Source organism: Colossoma macropomum, unplaced genomic scaffold, assembly GCF_904425465.1.
Source record: "Colossoma macropomum unplaced genomic scaffold, Colossoma_macropomum, whole genome shotgun sequence".
In the NCBI taxonomy this organism is placed as follows: Eukaryota; Metazoa; Chordata; class Actinopteri; order Characiformes; family Serrasalmidae; genus Colossoma; species Colossoma macropomum.
The window spans coordinates 26605302-26628897 of NW_023494804.1; the positions used below are offsets into that span (position 1 = coordinate 26605302).

Sequence of the window (23596 nt, forward strand, 5' to 3'; positions counted from 1 at the left end):
TACACTTTGCTCTAATATATAATAGCAATGACGAGATTAATAAAAGGTTGTTTTCCCAGACAGGCACTGAGACTTATCCTGGACTATATTTTCCTTTCAATGGAGAACATCCATTCAGATTGCTGTGTAGTCCAGAACTAGGCTTAATCACTGTCTGGTAAACTGACCCTAAATGTCTTACAGATATTTGGGTGGGGCGTGACTTTTGACTCACACTGTATGTCAAAACAGCCATGTAAAGAAACTACACATTCCTAAAAATATGCTATGACACGCACTTTGAAGTGTGGAGATAATTGTTGAGGTAGACATCCATGCCAGTAATTTTTGCATAAATGGCACACTAAAGTGCTTGTGGCTCCTGAGGCAACATGCTGTGTAAGATATCTCAACCTGTAAAAGTATGAATTCTCAAAGCACCAGCCATACTAAGGCATGCAAAGTAAGCAAACTAGTCAAAACATAACTAAAAACACAAAATTCTTTGAAGAATACAGTCCTACACTGGCATTCCTCAAAAAATATAGTCCTATACTGGCATTTTTAGAGAATACAGTCCTATACTGGAATTCCTTAAAGAATACAGTTCTGTACTGGAATTCCTTGACGAATACAGTCCTATACTGGAATTCCTTAAAGAATACAGTCCTATACTGGAATTCTTTGAAGAATACAGTCCTATACAGGAATTCCTAGAAAAATATAGTCCTATACTGGAATTCCTAGAAAAACAGAAATTCCTCAAACGATAGAGTCTTTTACTAGTGTTGTACACTTAACACTTCCAGTCTTGGCCTTGCCTCGGTCTTGGCATTACTTTCACTAGGCCTTGTCTTGGCCTCGGGGTAAGGAGGGCACATGAAGTTAAAACAAGCCGAGTGCAAGTGCTCCTCTGAAAAAAAAAACAAACAAAAAAAACACACTTCAGATGTTTAAAAACAAAATCTGCACTGTTATTTTGGTGTCTGCCATGTATAATGCATGTGAAATAAACTTGTTCTCTTTTTCTTGGTATACTCTGAATAAACCTTGTCCTACAATTTTCTCTTATTTTATTTTTTCCACTGCAGTCCATTTATCAAGATTTATGTGGTTTTATGTACCAAAAAGGTCATAATTCATTTTTACATAATTGTCTTGCTCAATCTCGCTTATGATCAAACCACTTAAATACCAGGTGTGAACAGTGCCCAATATGCATCATTTGGCTTTTCGCTGACTGCACTGTTTAATGTCATCTGTGGCTGGTTCCTTAAACATGGATTATGAAATCTTGTACTGTAATGATGGGCTTCACCATTAATGTTTAAAAACTGTTTAATATGTAACTGTTTTGCATTGTACAACATCATACATTTGCATCATGAGCTAAATTAAAAGCTACATAACTACTTAAACATTTAAATTTCAAGCAAACAAAATACACAATTATTAGTCCACTTTCCCCCAAACAGTTAGCGCTATAGTGCACAGGCTGGCTAAATTTCCTACTGGACCAAGAACTGAATAAATACGGTTAGAGACCATCTCTGAGCAACAGTACAGCACTTTAATGACCCTCTACCAAACGATTCTCCAAAGCAGAGGTTCATTGTACAGACACATCAGATATTCATTTTTGCACAGCTATGAGAAATAGCACTTTGTAAAGGAGAGTGAGGTCCAGATAAGGTGGAAAGGGGGCAGGTGGGTGGCTGATTACCCCCTTCAGCTCTTCTTCTGACAGGAGGAAACTTCCCCTCTCCCCCTTTAACAGGCTGCCAATATGAGTGAGCAGATATGGGTGAGATGGAGGAGGTGCGGATCACATGTGAGCTGTGGAGCGTGAAGCATCGGTAAAGCAGGCTTTTCACTTCATTACTTTTGCTCTTCTTTACACTCTCTCTCTTTCTCACATTCTCTCCCTCCCTGTACAGATAAATCCATCATGAGCGGGACAGATTTAGAAACACCTCTGCACCTGAACTACATAAGAAGTGAGAGAGTGAGAGAGATAGATAGATAGAGAGAGAGAGAGAGAGAGAGAGAGAGACGGAAGAGAGTTGAGCATTAGCACCACAGCCATTATCCTCAGAACAATCCCAGTCATTACCCAGACTGCGATCAATGGCTCTCAGCATGAAGAGCTGTTTGGTAAACAGGCTTCAGGCTCTGCATCGTCCCTCATTGTCCAGCGTGAGGTCAGAATTTGCTACGGCCTCTAAACACCCCACGCACCTGCTCTGAAAGCAAATTTCCCACATTTTACTGACCCTTTACCCATATGGTTCCAAGCCAAATCTAGTGAGCTGACTAGATGAAACCTCTTATACCTCTTATAACCTCTTAGACACTTTGTCTAAAAGCTAATGCTATATTTTAGCAAGAGGAGATCCTGTTTGTTAGTATAGATAACAGCAATTCATGTTAGCATTAGTTACTTAGCTTTCTACAGCGTCCTACAATGTATTTCTACAAATGTTCTATAAAGTTCTATATATTCTATAGAATATTCTGAATTAAATTAGAGCAGGTGCAATTCTTATTCATGTTTGTAGACAAACTAGGTCTTAACTGATTCATTGGGCATCTTATGGCTAAATGTGCAGAATCTTTCCTTTCAAACAAACACAAAAAGTACAGTAAGCATTTATAGCAAGCATTTATTATTTCTTATTTCAAATGTAGTCAATCTACCAAGATGTTTGATGTCTGAAGTTTGCTTCTTTAGTTTTGTACTGCAGCTTTAAGGCTAATGTAGGTAACAAGTAATGGAAGCTTATAAGCACTTAGCATAGTGCAAAAGGCAAGCGCAATGTAGAGCTTCAATGGGACCAGAAGTTTTAGTATGAACCTGAATACACCCCATGAATTTTCCGCCCATGTCCGACCGTCACACAGTACTACATCTTGAGCAAGAAACCTGATACAAGCCCGAGAAAATTTGGTCTGAACCTGACCTGGCCTAAACCATGTCTTGCAGACGTTCTGAGTCTGAAACTGGCCCGAAAAGGCCCATCATCACACAAAATGCCAAATACAACCTGACAGGATAGATACGGTTACTGTATGGCGACAATAATATTATTAGAGTACAGAGATATACAATATAAAACAATATAAATATAAGTAATATGTTATGATAAAATAATCACTTTAAATTCTGCACATTTATTTATTAAATTGTTTTTGAACAGCATCTGATCATTTTTACTTTGGATTAACTTTCTATATTCAAAACTGTTCTCATGCTGTGCTGTGCTCATTAAGTTAGATGTCAGCCCTTAGTGAACATATCACCAAAATACATTTGGCCAAATTAAACACTCTTTTGCATGCACTAAAATGTACCTTCCTGAATCAATCCACTGTTTATTTCACATCTTTTCATGAGTGAGCGCTTCATGGACCTAAGTGGGTGGCTCCAGTGTGCCAGATTAAAAAACAATTAGGGTAGTGAAGAATAAAGTAAGGTAAGCTAAAGCAGGGAAAGTGCAGGGTAAAGTCTGTTAAAAGTCAGAGGCAGGCTGTGAGAACTCAAATGTGAAATCTGAAATGATGTCCAAACCAGATGAGACCTGATTGCTCACAAAAATGTCAAGCTCTGAATCCTCATACACTTGCCTTAAACCATGTCAGGTAATCTTAATAGACTTAATGTTCTTGTTTTTGATACTGCATGACATACTGTTTTCTTTATAACTGCTAAAAAGTAATCTCGAGCTTAAGTTTCTCCATATTTTTGTTCATAAATGTTTTTTTTCACCAAAATGCTGCTTTAATGTCTCTGCATCAATCTTGCAGACAAATGTAGAGACAGTGATCAATCGTCAATCATAGACTGGCTATTAGATTTGATTGCACCTGGACCTGGTCTTGATTGCGCCGGCATCCGTCATTCGAGGAAAGGGGTCTTTGGAAATTGAAAATAATTTTTCATATGAGAACAGTTTTGACAGGCGTGACTCAAAATATGATGCAAGGGCTTATGGAGAGAGCAGCACTGTCAGTCAGGTGCTGCCAAGCTCCATATGGTGCCTTGAACCAAGGCTGAATGATACTGTGTTAAAAAGGTCACTGAGATTTTTGCGATAATTACTGAAACACTTGAAAAACAAAAAATGAAGCCAATTTACCAAGAGAATCTGTTTCGTCACGAACTAATTATCCCTCTAGCAACGGAAAGGGATGCATTAAGAGGGGGTGCAGTATTCTGGACAAGACTGTAGGACTGCTTATGGAGAAAATATTACATTGCAATTATATTGCTATATACTAACATTGTGAGATATCGTTCAATATAACATATCGGTGGCCTCTTGATTAAAGACTGACCAGCATTTTTTTTTACATTTAATGGATCATGTGAAAGCCACAGATCATCTGTGATTGCTGAGAATGCTCACAGCACACAATAAAACATGCAGTGCCTGGTTAGAGGCTCATCTGCATATTGCACACTGCAATATTACTGCAAAGGCCAATGTCATAATAACAATTAAGGAACGATATATTGTTCAGCCCTACATGAAACCTATACAGTGCACAGTTGCTGAAATACACAGCCTGCACTATTAATTCCTGTTTATTACTTGACAAATTTTTTGTAGATCTTTTTTGGTTCTCCAGTATATCCTTTGGCACCACATATTGCCAGGTTCTTGCTAAGTGGCATTTTCCCCTCACCCAACTACAGAAAGAAATCATCAACCCATCAGAGCAGAATATCAATCATGTTTGTGTTGTTGTAATAGCCTGCTGATTGACAGCATTAGCTGTCTGCCTGCGTTTCAGAGTTAAATCAGTGTGAAATGGCTTATTACGGGCAGAGTGGCTGAATGGGAAGTGTGCGCCGCTGCTTAATTCTGAGGCGAGATGCAGAGATAAATCAGAAAGCTGAGCGAGCTGTCTCTTGGGAAGCTTGCCCATGTTATTGAGTCTCCAACCACAACCACAACCCAGAGGAGGGCAGCTGGAGAACAAGAGGTCACACACACACACACACACACATACATACAGAAACACAAGTGCGGAGCCTCTGAGAGAGACAGGTTCTCACGTGAGTATATGAAAAGGCACTAGCGAATGTAGTAGCTTATACACTTGCTGAGGTAAATACATATATGTGTATAATGGCATTCAGTACTATTCTAGTTTTCAACTAATATATCAAGTAGTATAAACCCAATTTAGTTGCAGATACATGTATAAAATGATTCTGAGGCTAGCATTGCTTGGTCAAACTTTCATGCAACTAGTTGTATATTGTGAATTTTGCAACTTGACAGTTACATAAAGCAATTCAAAACAAAAAAGAATGTTTTGATATACCATATCATACTTACTATAAGGTGAGGTGTAATTTACATATTTTCATCATATCTGAACATTTTTCCAGCTGTCACTGCAGCTCTTTTATACTATATTTCTGTCATTTATCTTTCTATATAGTGTTCTTTACTATATAATTTATATGTTTTTTATCTGTTGTTTGTATGTTAGGCCTTTGAAAGTTTATGTTTAAGTAGCCATTACAGTTATAGCTCACTTGATGTCTCAATCATCTTGTCCAAAAAGCAACTCTCAGCTTCTGTGATAATCTGATAATTTCCAAAAGAATCTGAGCTGCATGTAAAATTAGGGGGCGTTAAGAGAAGAAAATAAATGTGAACATTGTCACAGGCAGCTGTTTAAGCAGCTGTTAGCGTTAGTTGGCTAGTTAATACAGCTGTTTACAGAAACGTGAGCCTTGAGAAACTCACATTTGTTGTCATGGCTCATGAGAAAAGGAAAAACTATCAATCTTGAGTTAGTCAGCAGGGGGGGTCACCCAGAAAACCATCTTCTAATTTACTGCTCACTGATTAAAAAAATCAATGGTTTAAGAGTATGTCATTCAACATGATCACATGATGTTTGTGGCATTTTGACTGGCTGTTTCTTGAAACTTGTTGTACAAAGTTGAGAAAGTTGCAACTGTTGCGGCCAAGTTTCAAGTGAGTTGCAGGACGTTTTACATTATGTATCTCAAGTACAATGTAGTTTCATGCAGGTTTCAAGCATCAAAAGTGCATATAAGTGTCAACATCCTAATCCTGTGCATGTTAGTCCTATGCAACGGTATGGCTTTCAAACAATTAGTAGAAAGCTAGGTTTCCCTGCCCTGGCTCCACCATCTCAATTCTACTCCTATGTCTTCTTTTCAGTCCTGCCCATACATTATTGTTTTTTACCTGTGTCTTGTTTTTTGTTACCCACCCTTCCCCTGTGTTTCTGGTCTTGTATTTGGCATAAGTGGCTTTCTTGTTTCTTCTTTCGTCTTTGGTATGAATAACCTTCCTGGCCCTATGTCAATTCTTGTTTTTCCTATTATTCATACCCAGCGTTTCATTTTAATTTCCTTTCCTTACATTTTAAACTCACATTTACATCCTGCTTCAATGACACACTTGTGACCTGTGTTTAGGTTTTAAGCACTGTTTCTTAAAAACTTATAATCACACAGTGTTCAGGATGAAACACGTGACATGTTTCACATTTTTACAGTGTTTTGTACATATCTACTGACAGAGCTGCAAACACATGGTACACATGGTGCTATGGAGAGTGATTATCCATGAGTGAGAACAGGCGTGAAATCGAATTTCCTGTCAGGACTGAGAACAGCATGAGCAGTTGGTGTGAATGTAAAACAAGCTCAGAGCATGTTGCAGAAGGTGCAGCCCCTTTAACACGGGGTCATGGTGGCAAGGGCGAAGAGCAGAGAGTGCAGAAGTGATGATGGGGTTCAGCGCTGAGCTGAATCTTAAATCGACTGCTCGCTCCCCCAGGAGCCCCATGTTTACCACCCCGTTCAGCTTCAGGCCCTGACCCTCAACCCCGAGGGTCACCCACCAGCCCTCTGGAGTTAACCCTTACAAGCTGAAGTTTTCTGCTACAGAACTATGCAGCTCTACTCTAGCTCTTTTGGATCCCCATGACCACTGTTATCAAATTTATGTGGAAATATCTGTCTACAATATAGGTCAGAAAAAAATGTTCAATGCTAGCATGTTTATCGTGCTAACTTAGTTATACAATATATACAAAACGTAACACAGCTTTAGGTCCTTCTGAGACCAGGAATATAGCTCCATGTTGTAACTTCCTCCAGCTAAATGAGAGCAAAGCTGCAGGCACACTTGATACTTTCAGTTTGAGTTGCCTTGTGTGACTGGCTGGACTAAAAGATTGATGATGTTGGTACAGTCAGCAAGCTAGCAAACTCGCTAACTATAAAAAGCAATGACACAAAAGTGGGCAAAATGATAAACTCATGAGAGTGTAGTGGATCATGATCTGTAGCAATAAAGTTATAAAACTAGTGGAGCTGGCAACAGTGTGTGCAACCGGGGAGCTGAGATAGCAGTTAGCAAGATGTCTAACTCACCTACCATAAACAGCAAAAACACAATAGGGAACGTAACTATAACAGGCAATTATATATTCACCACAGCACAGTACTGCACACTAATCAGTGGCAAAAAAGCATAGCTGCCATAGTGGCCAGTAGTGGGGTAACTTGTATGCAGCTATAGTTAGTCAATGAGCTAGCATCACAGTTAACAAGTGGGCTTACTTATCCACAACAAACAGTAAAACCACAAAAGTAAAAATAATAATGCAGTGACAACAATACATAACCACTGTTAAAATGTCCTCTATTTCCCCCCATTTTGGAGGTTTGGTGCTGTTGTATGAAGGGCTGCGGCTTCACAAGTCAACACAGCCAAAGCAGTAGCAATATTAGTTGAAGATTTGTGTGTCAAAGTTAAAAAATTTGAACTCATTGTGAAATTTTGCACTACGAAAATGTTTAATCCTGGAACTCTGGAATGCAAAATTGCTTCTCATGGCAAATTTTATTACAAATGAATATAATTTTCCTCACAAAATTCCATTGTGAATGGGCCTTAAGACTGAAGTCTTTGTGTTTGGCCCCTCTGACTCTATTAAAGCTATAAGTGGTTATCTTTGTCTCAAGATACTATCTTTGATACAGCCTTAAAATTTAACAAACAAATGAACTTGGAAGAGCATTTCCACATTTAAGGACTGGGAAAACAGTTCTCCATGGATTCATCCTAGCTAGGCTACTATAATTCTTTTTACATGGGAATCAGTCAGTCATCAATTTCACACCTTCAGCTGGTTCAGATTGGAGCTGCAAAGTTTCTAACTGGCACCATGAAAAGGGACAGAATTTTCCCTATACTGGCCTCTCTACCCTGATTACCTGTTAAATTTAGAACTGAATTTAAGGTTTTATTATTCGTGAAGCACAACACGGCTTGACCCCTCACTACATTTCAGACATCTCATGTTCCTGTTCTACTTCTAGGTGTCTTAAAGACTCAAACCAGCTACTTTTTATTATTCCATTGTTGAGATTGAGGTCTAAAGGGGGCAGTGCCTTCTCTGTTTCAACCCCAACGCTGTGGAACAGTTTGCTCCTTTCTACAGCTCTTACTCTTAATATTATTAAATCCTGCTTGAAGACTTATCTTTTTTCCTTCTTATTTTCCTCCATGTAAGGTCTGTGGTGTCTCAAAAAAAATGTGTGCTCCCTTTTTTGTTTAAAATCTGTTTTGATGCTTTTATTCTTTTATATTTCTACTTCAACTCTGTTTTAACTATTGCTAGTTGTTTTATTTGTTTTTATTTATTCATGTTATTCACTCTGTTTGGACGTGTACAGCAATTCAGCCTTTGGTCTTTTTAAATGTGCTTTAAAAATATGAACATGATATGACTTTTCTTGAATATTATGAATTGCTTTTAGACTCTCTGTTAGAAACTGTCAATAAACTCCACAAAGGCAGAGGGTCTCTAATACCTGAGGTCTGGACCCTGTCTATTTCTGAAGTTTGGTGAATGGCACTCTGTAACAGTGTGAGTAACTGACCAAATAGAAGACTCTGACTCATTCTCCCTGCACCTTATTGAATCTGACCTCTCCTCTGCTCTGGTTCAATCCGGTTATTGGAGCATAAGATGAGAGCTGGGAGAGACACACGGGAGTTAATGGAATGTGGTACAATCGCACTGTAAACAAACTCAGAGGGAGACAGTTTGCAATTGAGATAAAGTCGACCAATTTTCTGCAAAACAATGATCATTACACTGTGATTTAGTTTAAACACTGAGAAAGTGATGTGTTTAATGAGTCTAAGTCAAATTTGCCCTTTTACATATATATCAAGGAATATACACAACAATCAACATAAAGTAAATGTGTCATTGTAGCTAATCTTCAACTGCTATTTCTGATGTTATATGTTTTAACACAATGAACAATCTACATAGTAAAATATACCCTACACACTTAAAAAAATTGCTCTTCAAGGGTTCTTTAGTAAAGGCAAAGGCTCTATTTAGAACCATGAACTCTATTTAGAACAATTTTTATGCTTAGATGGTTGTTTGTATGGTGAAATGGCCCTTCAGATTGATGGTGATGGTATTGTATTTGGTTCTGTACAGAACTATTTTGAAAATGGTTCTATATAGCACCAAAAGGTGTTCTTCTACTGTCACAGACTTAACATCGTAACAATAGCAGAACCATTTTTGGTGCGATATAGACTCTTTTACTACATTTATGTAGTTGTATATACCAAAAACAGTCAGAATTCATTTTTACAAACCATTTTCCAACCTCTCTTCATCACTTAAACTGATTTGCTACTGTGCCTTTAAGACTGACATATGTAAATTAAAGTTTCTTTGATAGGCTTGTTAAAAAACAGTCTGAACTGAAACACTCCTTATAACTTCAGTGTAAATGGACGGGGGTAAACTGCTGTAGGCTGAATAGGCAGACTTGTGTTAATGGGTTTGTTTTCATGACATCACAGAAACAGTAAATTCTAAGCTGTTTTTACAGTGTATCTATGACTGTGTGGACAGGGGAATGAAAGGCATGTCTCAAAACTAAATGTTTACATATTACATCAAACTCTACAATTTGAAAAAAGTGAGGGAAACTCGGTTTTTCATGATATGGGTCCTGTTTAATAATTAATGTTTTCATCAACAAAACATGTAATTTGGCTGCGGGTGTTCAAACTTTTGCATATGTCTTTATAATTTACAGCCAAATGGGTTTCATAATATCAAAAACATTAACTCCAAACCTTTGAACAGCGATTCCAAACTTTACATGTTAATGTATATTATTGGCATAGTTTTGTCTTTCTTTGTCTTTTTTGCTTATTTTTGGCAATTACTGTGTTGATGTAATCTGGAAATGATGCTCGTTTCTGAATCAGGCATATCCAGCACTGCTGTTTTTTGAGTGCAGGTGAAGGTAAAGTCAAAGAGGAACCTTGGTGAGGACGGGAGAAAAAAAGGGCAAAACAACATTAAAAATCTACGAGTGAGATTTTTCTGCAGAAAAACATCAGCTTACTGGCTGAAATCATAGCCCTGTGAAAGACACTCTGCTTAGTCGTACAGACAGTACAGCGCTCTCCGCCAGTGAATAATAGCATTTAACGGCGTGTGACAGTCGTGGAGATAGATGGTTGCATGGCCCACAGACGCTCCACTGACATTAGAGGAACTGATAGAGCATGACAGCAGTTATGAGAACTATCAGAGAGAAAGAGAGAGCGCAGGAGCCTGCTGGAGAGCATGATGGACAACCAAGCCCAGGCTGAATGGGCCTCCGCTAGCCAGGCTAACTAATGGCATCTGGCTCACGCTGCACAGTGCTGATCTTTGACCTTCACCTGCATTGTGGGCAAAAGGGGGCAATGGCATAACATTGGTGTCTGCTAGTAGCCATTCACTGTGTGCATACATGCTGTATGACTGCACACCATGCCTTATGATAATGAACACATCACATACTCTGACTCTTTGTCCTACTCCAACACACATTTCCCTTATGCCTTTACACTGAATTCTTAGTATTCACTTATCAATCAGTTGTTTTTCAGTAACTACCATAAATGTCTGCTCCTGGACATTACACACCTAACATACACAATACTGAGTTCCTTACCTACAATGACCTCATATCTAACACTCTGTATATATTTAACTCTTTTTCACAGATGTCAATAAATTCAGTGTCTGTCTGTTTTAAAGGTCCTTCAGTTGAACTTTTTTGTTCTGTAACATATATATAACATATATATTTTGATGGGAATGTGTATGCTTTACATATATAAATATGATTTTTATTGCATTTAAATGCATTTTTTTATTGTGGCAGTTATACGACTTGTTGATATAAAAAAGCTGCAGTTGAGTTTTTTTGGGCATGACTGTTTTTGTAGAGTGGTGTGAACCGTTTTCACAGCACCAGGTTCCCTTATTTCACCACTCACTGCTCACTAGCAGCTCAACGCAGAACAACATTTCACACACCTCTATGGAGAAAATATTGAACTATATCAATTACAGCCACTCAAGTGGACTTCTATAACATTAGTCATTGTTTTATCGCATGGACCTCTGTGCTGTAAGATCTGAATCTTTACAATGGTTAATATCTTTTCTTTGATCAGAATTCTCTAACTCTCATTATCATAAATTCTCTAACTCTCATTTATCGTAAATTTGTTATCTGATGCAGCCTAGAAGTTCCCCATTGGAGTGTTGGGTCCATACATTCTTTTTATTACATCATTCTGGCAATATTTAGATTGCCAATAAAACTGTAAGATTTGGGCATTTGGAGACATCTGTGGTGGAAATGTGTAATTGCACACAATGTGTGAAAGAACATTCTGAAATCTGGATGATTCACACTATCCCATTATCAGATTTCTTTAGTGTGTGTTAATATGTTGAATGAATTATCCTCCAAATCTACATGAATCTTTCAATAATCAGATTCCTTACTAAATGCACAACATATTTAAGTCTTGTATAACTCTGCAGTTTGCCAATAAACACATCGACTTCTTGACTCAGGTTTCTTTTTAACATGTCATTTATTGGTAAGCATGTTTTAATGGTTTCAAATTGCACAACAAAATGTCATATTTTGCCAGTTTCCATTCAGTAAGTCTGTTTACTGCTTTGTGGGCAACTCTTCTCTGTCTGGTTATGGTTCCACAGATATAGGAAAATAAAATATGCCAGATGAACACTATACACGCATTGAATAACCTGATTAACCCAATTAATGAGGTAAAATCTAGGTGTCTTTAAGAAATCGTAGCGTGTTTGTAACTGCCCAAATCAGGTGACTATACTATTACTGTGCATGTAAGCACACTCAGTGTCTACTGTATGCAAGCGCATTTTAACTGAATTAAACTGAATTCAATTGAATTATTCAGTAACTGCTACAAAACTAAAATGTAAGTTATGTAGTTATGAAATGAGGAACTGTGTGGGCCCACCCACAGGACCTTTAAGGGTTTAATGGAAGGAAAAATAACCAAATCCAAATATCCTTGCATTATTAGCAATAGGTTTCCTAAAGACAAATATAAAACCTTTCAACAAAGTGGTGATGAATCATGTTTTCTACAGCTAATTCTGCTCGAATTGTTGGACAGCTTATCCTTGGATAGGCATCTTTCCAGGTGGGCTGCTGCGTGAGCAGTGCTGTCTGAGCTGGGCCGCGATGAAACTCTATTCGTCACTGGCACCATGGCCAGCAGTGCAGAAAGTGTCTCTCTGGTGTGAAATTAAATACGAGGGGACGGTTTGAAGAAACGATCACTTCAATGGAAATTCAATAAAAAGGTACTCAATCAACGGCGGGGGAAATAAAAGGCGCAACTGTCATTACCAGACATTAAGGGCAAAATGGCTCGCTGAACGGCCGACACCGCAAGAATGGCTGTGATAGCGATAAGGAAGGATCCCCACGATGGATGTCCACCAGCATTGATCGCCTAAGGGCGACCTGGTATTTTTTTGGGGGGCCATGAATTACAACTTATTTCTTTTGGCCATAAAGTGACCAGAGTCCATCCATCGGACACAGGTCATTACCCCGCACATCCATCCAGGGGAACATGTGTACAAACGCAGTGATAAACGAGCCGAGAGGAGCACCTGGCAAAGAGGTGCTATTGACTGAGGAACCGCCGCGCTTCATTACGAGCAATCCCTTTTCTGTCCTACCTGCACAAAAGCACAAAGACAATGACTGACATCAGTACAAGCACACCAAGCAGACCCAGCCTGCGTCAGCGTTTCACTAATTATGTTAAAACCCAGCCGTCTGCCCAAAACAATTTGCACAATTCTGCTTTGATTTGGAATATCGACAGCTGACAACTCATTGCCTTGATAAAAAAAAAACACCTCAGTTTGACTATCAATTATAAAAGAAATGCAATTTTTTTCATGGAAATGCAGAGCCTTCATACATATTTATATCATATTTACCTTGGCACAGAGGCCGCATTACAGTAGGCAGTCTGAATAGGCAGGGAGTGCTTAGTGCTTTCATCATGTGGGAGCATTTTGCTGGTAAGAATGTGCAAAATTCAATAAAAGGAACAGAAACACTATGAGCCGAAACCTCAGAGACATGAACACATGAGATAGAATCATCTCTCTGGGGAAATATCACACAACTGCTTAAAATATACCAGAGGGATCAAGAGAGCGAAGACATACACACAGACGTATACACTCTCCCACATAAGCACACACCTACATATACCAACACATTCTTTCCCATAATATTTTGCTTTAAGTGATATATACTCACAGCCACTTTATTAGAAACGCCTCCTAGTGAAAGCAAGATACTGTGGTCGATCTATTGATGCACAGTTTGTGTTATTCATCATGTAGCCCAAGGGTGCACAACCTTTTTGTCTTGGGGGTTCAAAGTGCAATGCTTATGGTGGGCTGAGGGCTAGTAAGACGAAACAATATATGTGTTGCATAAGATTACATTGTTTTGTTGCTAAATATACAATTGTAAAAGGAAAATGGATTAAATAAGTTATGTAGAGCATCAAAATATGTTTGTTCATATTGGCAACACCTGCCCTGCCTATTAAATACCACAAGTAGCTGGTCAGGGAGCCACAGCTGCTAGGGGACCCCCTAACAACTTCTGGGTTATAATTGTACCATTACATTGTCTACAATGCTCATGTGAGGAGGGGAATCAGCTGGTTAATCATGTCTCAAAAAGAAGGCAGGCATAAAGAGAGAAAAATAATTTTTTCATGGTAAATATGTTATGCCTTTTGTTTTGGAGATCTGGGGTCTGTCTAATGAAGCAGTTTCAACACAAGACAAGCTTTCTGACTCAGTTTCAGCTTCACAAAACCAAACAAACAGACACAGTTAACTCATTTTACAACAGCGGTCAACAACTTTCTCTGTTAATCTAGGTTTAGATACGCAGGCTCGATTAATCCTCGTGTGCATGCCCATGAAAGTGTGAGATTTCTGAACAGCCAATCATTTCAAACATGAGGAGTCACTAAAGAAGGAACAGGGTAGGGTTAGGCTAACTTTCTGACCACAGAAATGCTCTTGGTTGGATAATTTTGGGTGGTGGACCACTCACAAGCTAGCAGTGTTGCTCACATGTGTAATAACTGCCTGACCACACCACACACACTACCATGTCAGTGTCACAGCTGTGCTGAGCATGGTCCATCACCCAAATAATATCTGGTCAACAGTGGCTCCATGGTCTGAACCAGTAATGAACAGGGTAGACTGTGTGCATTACAACATAAGGGCTACAGTCTGTAATCATGTGCCTACAGAGTAGACCTGGACCTCCTAACGTGAGGAGTGGAGGTACACGTACAATGTGAGTATCTTAAGAAATTAAATATTTTCAAAAGTGTAAGATTTATCCCTGGTCTAATGATCTTTCAGAAACTTTTCCCCCCTTTACTTCAGTGTCAGTCCCTCTGTACTGCCTTATCTAATTGGCTAGTCAGAAGACAGTGTCAGCTCTCTCCTGCTCAAGCTGAAAATGAGGCTCGCATATTGGACAGCATTTCAGCATAATTGATAATACAGCATACATTTGTCGAGAGTCAAACTTTATTTTTTATAGACTAACTTCAGCCTAATTTAACGATCCAAAATTGTGTTCTTTCATAGCTACAACAGCAGGATAGACTTTATAAAACTCCCCTTTAAAATAATCAGAAACTGTAAAGCAATTTCCATGTACAAAATAATCTAATAACTGCAGAAAGTCAGATTTTGGAAATAATTAATTCAACACACTATGTTGGCCTAACCTATCCCACTAGAGTTGGTATAAAAGTGGGTGCTGTAGTGCCAGTCAGTTAACAACCACACTTAACTTTAGACAGTATGGCAATGCACTCTTACAGCCAAAGCCTGGCCAAATAGAGGCTCCAAATAGAGTTTTCATTTTAACATGCGAGACATTATAAAGGAAGAGGAGACAGTTCACTGGCTGAAAATGAACATAAACGTTCATAGTGTTCAACAACGCATCTGTTCACGGACAAAGTGCTGCCTTTACGTAAAAAGAGCCAAATGGTTTGCTGGTTAAACCACATGTGGGAAAAGCCTTCCCTTGTTAGGGGGATATGTGCATGTGCAGTAGCCAGAACAAGCTAAAAAACCTTTTTTCCCATTAATATGAAATGCTACAAACTATTTACATAATGTATGTCAGACTTTTCCACTGATTTTAAATCTGTAGCTTTCAGTTTTGGGTACACACGTCTCTCCCCTTTCAAAGAGATAAGAGCATGGGGATGTTGTCAAGATGGCCAGTGGGGGGACAGACTTTTCTATAATAAGAATGACTTTGTTATCATGGAGTCCCTTTACTGGTAAACATTGATTTAGGAGTTTATAGGCTCCAAATAGTGTATAATGTGGAAATTTGACACCATTTTATAGTTGTAGCTTTGAAATAAGTCTTTATTCCCTCTGTTCTGGATTAAGTGTAGATTTTTAGGGGTAATCTAGCCAATGTTAACATGTTGGCAATGTCAGCATGGTGGCAAATTTATTGTCATTTCCAACTTGCCTCGTTTTGTTTAGCTACTACAATTCCAAGGTCCAATTGTGCACCTTAAATAAGTTTTTCCCAGGTGAAAAGTACATATCTGTACCTTTTTTTATAATCTAACATTGCAAACAGAGCAATAAACTAAGAAGCCTAGAGACGAGATGGGGTGATTGGTATCAATACAACTTAATACTTAATTAAAAATATAATTTCAATGGATTATGGAACAATAATGTTCCCTGACTAAAGGTACTGAGATGTACCCCCCCCAGTGATAAGATGGGTACCGCCCCAGTGACAGTTTACTACCTTTTTTCTGAGAGTGTAGAGTGGTTGCAAATGCTACGAAAGAATGCTTTTATGGGTGGGTCAACTAATAGGAACATTATTTTGGGAGTGCTGGAGGTTCTGTGTAAAACCCTTGGTCATTACATATTGTTATTCCTTATCATTTCTATTGCTTCCCTCTTGTCTGAGCACTGGTATTACATGTTGCTCTTCACTGCCCATCTTTGAGATAGGTAAACAGAGGCAACAAACGTTTACCTCTGCAGTGAAATATGCATGAGCGAGGGGGCATCAGCGTAGACCGTGTCAGTCAATACTGTAATTAAATGACCAGTCTCAGGCAACACTCTCATCCTCTGTCGAAGGCTTCCCCCGCAATCATTACACTGCCTCGCCTTTTCTAGCAACAAACAAATCGTGTTATAGTGCCATCAATAATGCATACTCACATTTTATTGAAATTCAATGCAATTCCTTATTCACATCAAAAGGAGATTGCTTCATGTATATCCACATGTTCAGATAAATGATAAATGTCACTGGTAGAAAAGACACATGACCCTTTACAGCTGCTGTTGCAGTTATGTGTTTGCATGTAGTGCTGGGCGATATATTGTCGATAATGGTATATCAGTATTAGTTTGAGAAAGTAATACTGATAACGATATATAAATTAATAAGATATACAGTGGGTGGCACGGTGGCGCAGTGGGTAGCGCTGTCGCCTCACAGCAAGAAGGGCCTGAGTTCGATTCCCGGCTGGGTGACCAGGGTCATTTCTTTGTGGAGTTTGTATGTTCCCCCCGTATCTGCGTGGGTCTCCTCTGGGTACTCCGGTTTCCTCCCACAGTCCAGAAACATGCAGTCAGGCCAATTGGACGTGCTAAATTGCCCCTAGGTGTGAGTGAGTGTGTGAATGTGTATGTCTGTCTGCCCTGCGATGGACTGGCGACCCGTCCAGGGTATATCCTGCCTTCCGCCCAATGACAGCTGGGATAGGCTCCAGCACCCTACCGCGACCCAGAAGGATAAGCGGTTTAGATGATGGATGGAAGATATATAGTTACCTGCAACGTATGTCATTTGCTTGCTGCCTCAGACTGCTTTGAAACACCAGGCTTATTACCTACTAGGGCTTTTTATTAAGTACGTGGACTAGAATGTAAACTGGTTGTGTTATTCTTCAGTTACAGAAGTAAAAAACAGTTTGGACTCACTGACAGATCCTGGCCATTTAAGGCTTAAAGTCCATAAAAACTAAAGAAAATAAAATGAAAAATTTTATTAACCATTCAATTCCAACTTTAAAAGTGTCTATTTCTGCCAATTCATTGCCTCTTTTCCTTTAGTAACATGATTTCTCAGTGCTACTCTTGCATTTATATGATATGTAAAGGGCATGATCTAACACAGCCAAAAATTCATAGATTTTTATTTTGTTCACAAATTATAAATTTGACCTTATACTGTTATTCTGATTAAACAATTCAACAAGCACACAGAAAGTCCCTGATCCAATTTACTATGATGAATATGGACATGCAGCACAGCTACTCTGGGGTAGATTTTAACAAGTGAAATGAAACAAAAACAAAGCTGAAGTTACTGAATGGATTGGTCAGCAGGACAAACACTTTTTAGGGTTAATCCTTTAATCCCAAGCCAAATAATTGTCTATTTTTGCTGTTTGATCTACACTTTTCCTTTAATAATGTGATTACGTAGTGCTGTTGTTGCACTACGTAAAAAACACAATCTGACAAAGCTAAAATCTGTAGTCTCACAATTACCACTCTGAGAAAGTAAACATATAAACAGGAATAAATTTCACACCTTTTACTGGTTTTCTGATTCAACAAATCAATAATAGTGATCTGAGCTCTTAGTGATCTGAATTACATTGTGAATGTGCACACACTTGCAGTGCATCCAACAATAAAGGCAGCAGGGTGCCTCTTCTATACAGTTGATAGGAAACACAGTAGCACAAAGAAAGCTCCAATTACACATGCTGATACAGTTTACTATGGACTAAGTAGAGATGCATGTGGCCCAACTACTCAGGAGACAGACTGTAATGAGTTAAAGGGGCCTCTGAATGTATCACTGACTACACGTCAGGTAAAACAGAATTAATGCAAACTGAAATATCATTCTGACACTAGGAATTAAGATTTTTGTTATGACAAAATTCAATGATTTATTTACAGCCAAATTGGCAGATGGTTGTTTTTATCTGCTCAATTTGTATTACATTTCTACTACTTCCTATTAACCAAATTCATTCATTCAGGCTTTTTACAAAAAACATCACCTGTTTAAATAACGTGCTACATTGGGATTAACTGCCTGTTAAGTGCAAAGAATCATGCATAATTATGCTGCAACATGTTAGTACCAGTGTAACATTTAAATATAGTGCAAGTGCACTTACCTGCCTCACATTGTTTACATCATAAAATGGCAACACAGACATGCCAACTTAAAAATAATAAATTGGCTGATTGCATGTTTGGATCAAAAATCTGCCAACTCAATCCTCACCAATTTTGATCTTATCATCTTATGATACTGTGATACATTTAGAAAATATTGCGATATTGGATTTTACTGATAGCACCCTGCACTATGCATATGTGTCTAACACCTCTATTAAAGACAGTGCAGGGAAACTAAGTGAATGACAGGCTGAAAAATAATTCATAAGGCTTTAGGGGTGAGCACAGTAGCCATGTTTACTTTAAAAAAAAAAAGCAATTTCAGCTGTCACTAGATAAATCAGCCCCTAAGAGGTATTGTGGCGTGATAAAAAGGGGCGACGTGTAATCTGCCACTGCAAAGACTTGTATGGAGTAAGGACACACATATGAAATTAACAAAGGGGGAAAGAAAAAAATCACAGTCTCTTATCACAGAGAACTGAAGAGCAGAGGAAGAAGAGACTTCTTTGGAATATTAATGAAGTACAGGCCTCAGTGACCACTGGCTTGGTTTACATTGTTTTACTCAGCAAAGTTGGCAGCCATATTTGGTCAGACTTTCCTCGCACCACAGACCACACAGTACAGCCCTGAGGATGTTGTTATGTATCAACACTATTTGCAGAAGAATAACACAACAAAATATTAAAGTAAGAGTCAAGAGTCACTGCACTAGATTTTGTATATTCCAGATGACATGTAATTATGTGATAGGGTTAGCACATAATAGCATTAGGAGATCATTACTTTAGGATTTAACCTTTTGAATTGTGCTGCTGAATGAATGGTTGCACCGGTATTAGCGCTCACAGAAGGATTAATTTTTTTTCCCCTAATCGAAGTAAGAGAGTCGACTGACTGGAATTGGATATCACGCTCTCATAATTTCATTAGATACAGGCCTTAGGTCATGCAAGACAGAACCACCACCACCCCCCCCAGGATCATCCGAGACCACAGCCAATGCTACACACAGAACCCTCCAATGCTGAATGAACATTAACAGCATTGGAAACATACAATTTTAAACGAACACCCACAGTATTGAGTGAACAGGGTTGAACTCTTGCAGGGTCAAACGTCTACAGTGTTAAACGAACACCTTCAGTACTGAATAAATGAGTGGTGAATGAACATCTACAGTGTTTAATGTATGTCTACTGTTAAATGAACACCTACAGTGTTGAATAAACTTTTTTGTCTTTAGGGGACCAAAGTGCAATGATTGCGGTGGGCCAAAGGCCAAAAATACAATGAACAAATAATGTCTCTCATTATGTGAGCTGGTGGGTTCTGGGTAACTTTCTGGTGGGCCAAATCAAACATAATCATGGGTCAGCCTTGACCATTGTAGACTTACATGGAAGAACATCTACAGTACAGTTGGACGAGCATCTACAGTGTTGAGTAAACACCTACAACACTTTAGTGAACATCCAAAGCAGTGGTCATCAATGCTGTCATGAAAAGCCTGCAGAGTCCAGTCCCAGCCCCAATCTTACACATCTGCTCCAGTTAATTAACTTCTTCAGAAGCCCCTGACTGGCTGGATCAGATGTATTAGTGGTAGGTAAAGGGGAGGCAGCATTTTAGATGCAGATTGGAACTAAGCTCTTCAGAGAGGTAGATCTCCAGGATGAGAAGGGTTGGCGACCAGTGATCTACAATGTTCAAGAAACACCTATAAATGCTCAAAAACATCTATGGTCTTGAATACCTACAGTGCTGAATGAGCCTCTACAGTGTTGATCGAACACCAAAGTGTTGAATGAACATTTACAGTGTTGAACATGTACTGGATTGAATGAGCATCTCCAGAGTTAATGATCACCTACAGTCTTGAATGAACCTCTATGGTCCTGAATCACACCCACACTGTTGAATGCACACCAATAGCACTTAGAGGCAGGCGATATGGCAAAAATATAATATCACGTTACTACAGGAATGTTTTCACAACACACAATATGTCATAATATTTTGTGTTTTTGAGGCTTAATAAGTTCGAACAGAAAAAAAACAATGTGAAGTGCCACATTTTAAAAATGCTATCAAAAACAATGAGAATAAATTATTAAATAAAATTAATTATTTTTATTCAGCATTTCACCTGCAAGACTACACTAAATTTGAGTAAACAGGACTAATTATGCTTTTAATAATGATCATGTAGATGGTCAGTGTTCTTAAAATGTTTATGACATATTGTGACATAATTTATCACGATAATGATGAATATCATTATACTGCTCAGCCGTAATAACACTTAATGAACACCTACAGTGCTGAATGAACATCTACACTGTTAAATATATAAAGCATCGAATGAAAACCCTGTGATGGACTGGCGACCTGTCCAGGGTGTTTCCTGCCTTCCACCCAATGACTGCTGGGATAGGTTGCAGCACCCCCACGACCCAGAAGGATAAGCGACTTGTGTCAATAATGTGTGTGTGTGTGTGTGTATGTGTGTGTGTGTGTGTGTGTGTGTGTGTGTGAATTAACTCCTACAGTGTTGGATGAACATTTGCAGCATTCAACTCCTACAATCATTACCGCACACCTGTCACTGAATTAACATCTATCATACAGAGCACTTACAGTGTTAATGAACTCTTTCCTGTGTTGCAATAACTGTTACAGTGTTAAATGAAAACATATAGCTTTTCAATCCTGCTGGACACAAACACTGCAGAGAATAAACTGTAGCTCACTCAACGCTGCAGACGTTGGTGTAACTCTGTAGGTTTTGCTCTAAGGGAACATTAAAGTCTGTTGCTCACACTCATTTGTAACTAAATTGAAGAGCTGCTTTCCTTCTACACCCTGTAAACTCTATCAGATGCGTCGTTTTCAGCACCACCGTGGGTGGACAGCTCCTTGCCTTTTCTCTCTCCCCAGGGGTTTCCGGTCGAACCTCGATGTGCACGAGCTCTCTTCATGTGCGCAACGCATCAGCAGTGCTTCAGTCTAATTTCCACCAAGCACAGATAAAGCGGAAGCAAGTGAAGATCAATACTGATCAAATAGATTTGTTACTGAAGATCAATGCTGATCAAATATATCAAACAAGGTGGGCCTGCAGTGATCAGCTGAGGCTCTGCCAACATCTCCACGAGTCCTCCACATGTAATACGTTCCAAAAGTGGGCCACTAAATGGGTCCAATCACAAACACAGCTATTGTATTAGCACAGTGATGAGGGGCGGGCTATTAAACAATAAAAAGCCTTAAGAGAAGTAAGTGCTCTCTGGACACACCATACATCACCTATAGAGAGCTCTGTCCACAGTCAGGCTGGACAGGAGGAGTACCAAAATACACAGACAATGGACATGAATTGTGAGAAGAATGCATTTAAAATAAGGTGCCAAAAGAGAAGAGATAGAGAGAGAGAGACAGAGAGAGAGAGAGAGAGAGAGAAAGAAAGAGAGAGAGAGAGAGAGAAAGAGAGAGAGAGAGAGAGAGAGAGAGAGAGAGAGACTGTGACCTGTTACCTACATAATGCTAGTAAGCCATTATAATCCATTGCATTTCTGCATTACAATGACTGATTAAATTTCCAACTCCTAGTAGGCAAAAAGCAGCTGACCAGTAACTCAAAATGACCATATCCATTTCTCTCCATCAGTCTACTCAGCACGTGCTGACCATTCCAATTCAAATCCCTCGTGCGCTCCAGTCTTCCAGCCTGCCTTCTGCGCTCCTCACTCACACTCTCGGCTCCTCTCAAGCCTGTCCAGCTTTATACTAAACTGACAGACAGAAAGTGTCCTACAGACTCGCGCGAGCGGACAGGATGTCCAGGTAAACCGCGCGCGCTACTCACCTCTGTCCGGTCCGCTCTGCTGCAGTGTCCCTCCGCTCAGCTCGCGCTCCAGTAAGCGCCCCTACACCATTGCTCGCGCTCTGGATTGTGAAGTGGCCGGTGCGCACGAGCTGCGCGCCGGTGCCGGTTAACGCGTGCGCGCGCAGTTCCACGAGGTGAGAAAACGCAAGCAGCGCACGCGGACGTGCTGCCCCCCGTCACGCTCTGCTGTGCTTTCTTTTCTTTTCTTTTCTTTTCTTTCTTTTTTCGTTTTTTCTTTTTTTTAACTTCGCAGTTTAACCAGCCCGCGTGCTTAACAGAGAGAAGTCCGGAGTGCTGACGGGGACAGGAGCGCGCGCGCTCACTCACTCACTCACCACACACCTCTCCACCGCGCGCCTCCCGGGTCCTAAAGCCTGCTTCTCCGCGCGCGCCGAGGGCTCTCGTGGGCTTCGGGTGAGAGTGCCATGAGATCCACCATAGATTTATTGATTCAGCTCCAATTTCGTTTTTATTGCGATCAAATCGTATCGATCGTTCGCAAACTCTGATTCATCACATCATCAGTCATATGCAAGAGTCACGTGAGCAATAAGCAAAAGGCATAAGAGAAACGGGACCTTCACAATTTATATATTTAAATATTTACATATCTACACTTTGTGGCTGCTTTAGTAGAAACTACTCTGAAGCTCTGCCTTGTTGGTGTACAGTTAACCCATTTGTGCAGGTCGGCCATCATCCAGCCCTTCATCTATGGTCAGTTTCTGACCACAGAGCCACTCTTGGCTAGACAGTTTTTCATCTAGCAGCAGATATGGGGGCTCAAGCCAGCGAGTTAGGCAACATTCACATCATGATTCCTATGCAGAACAATGAAATGGTTCTTCAGATTGATGGCAAGCTTGTAACAATAGAACAGTGGTCTCCAACCCTGGTCCTGGAGAGCTGATTTCCTACTCAGTTTAGTTCAAACCTGTATCTATAAGCTGCTCCGCCCCTTACTGCTCCAATACATCTGATCCAGCCAATCAGGGACTTGGGAAGAGGTTGTTT

General features: G+C 39.5%; 1 protein-coding gene across 1 annotated transcript in view; it reads right to left on the minus strand.

The window, feature by feature from the left end:
* LOC118824279 (roundabout homolog 1-like) overlaps positions 1-22594 on the minus strand; it is a 288995-nt gene extending 266401 nt beyond the window's left edge. Inside the window, exon 1 of the mRNA XM_036594306.1 lies at positions 22562-22594. The gene's annotated coding sequence lies outside the window, so the exon portion shown is untranslated. The remainder of the gene's footprint in view (positions 1-22561) is intronic.
* Between the last annotated feature and the right edge of the window lie 1002 nt (positions 22595-23596).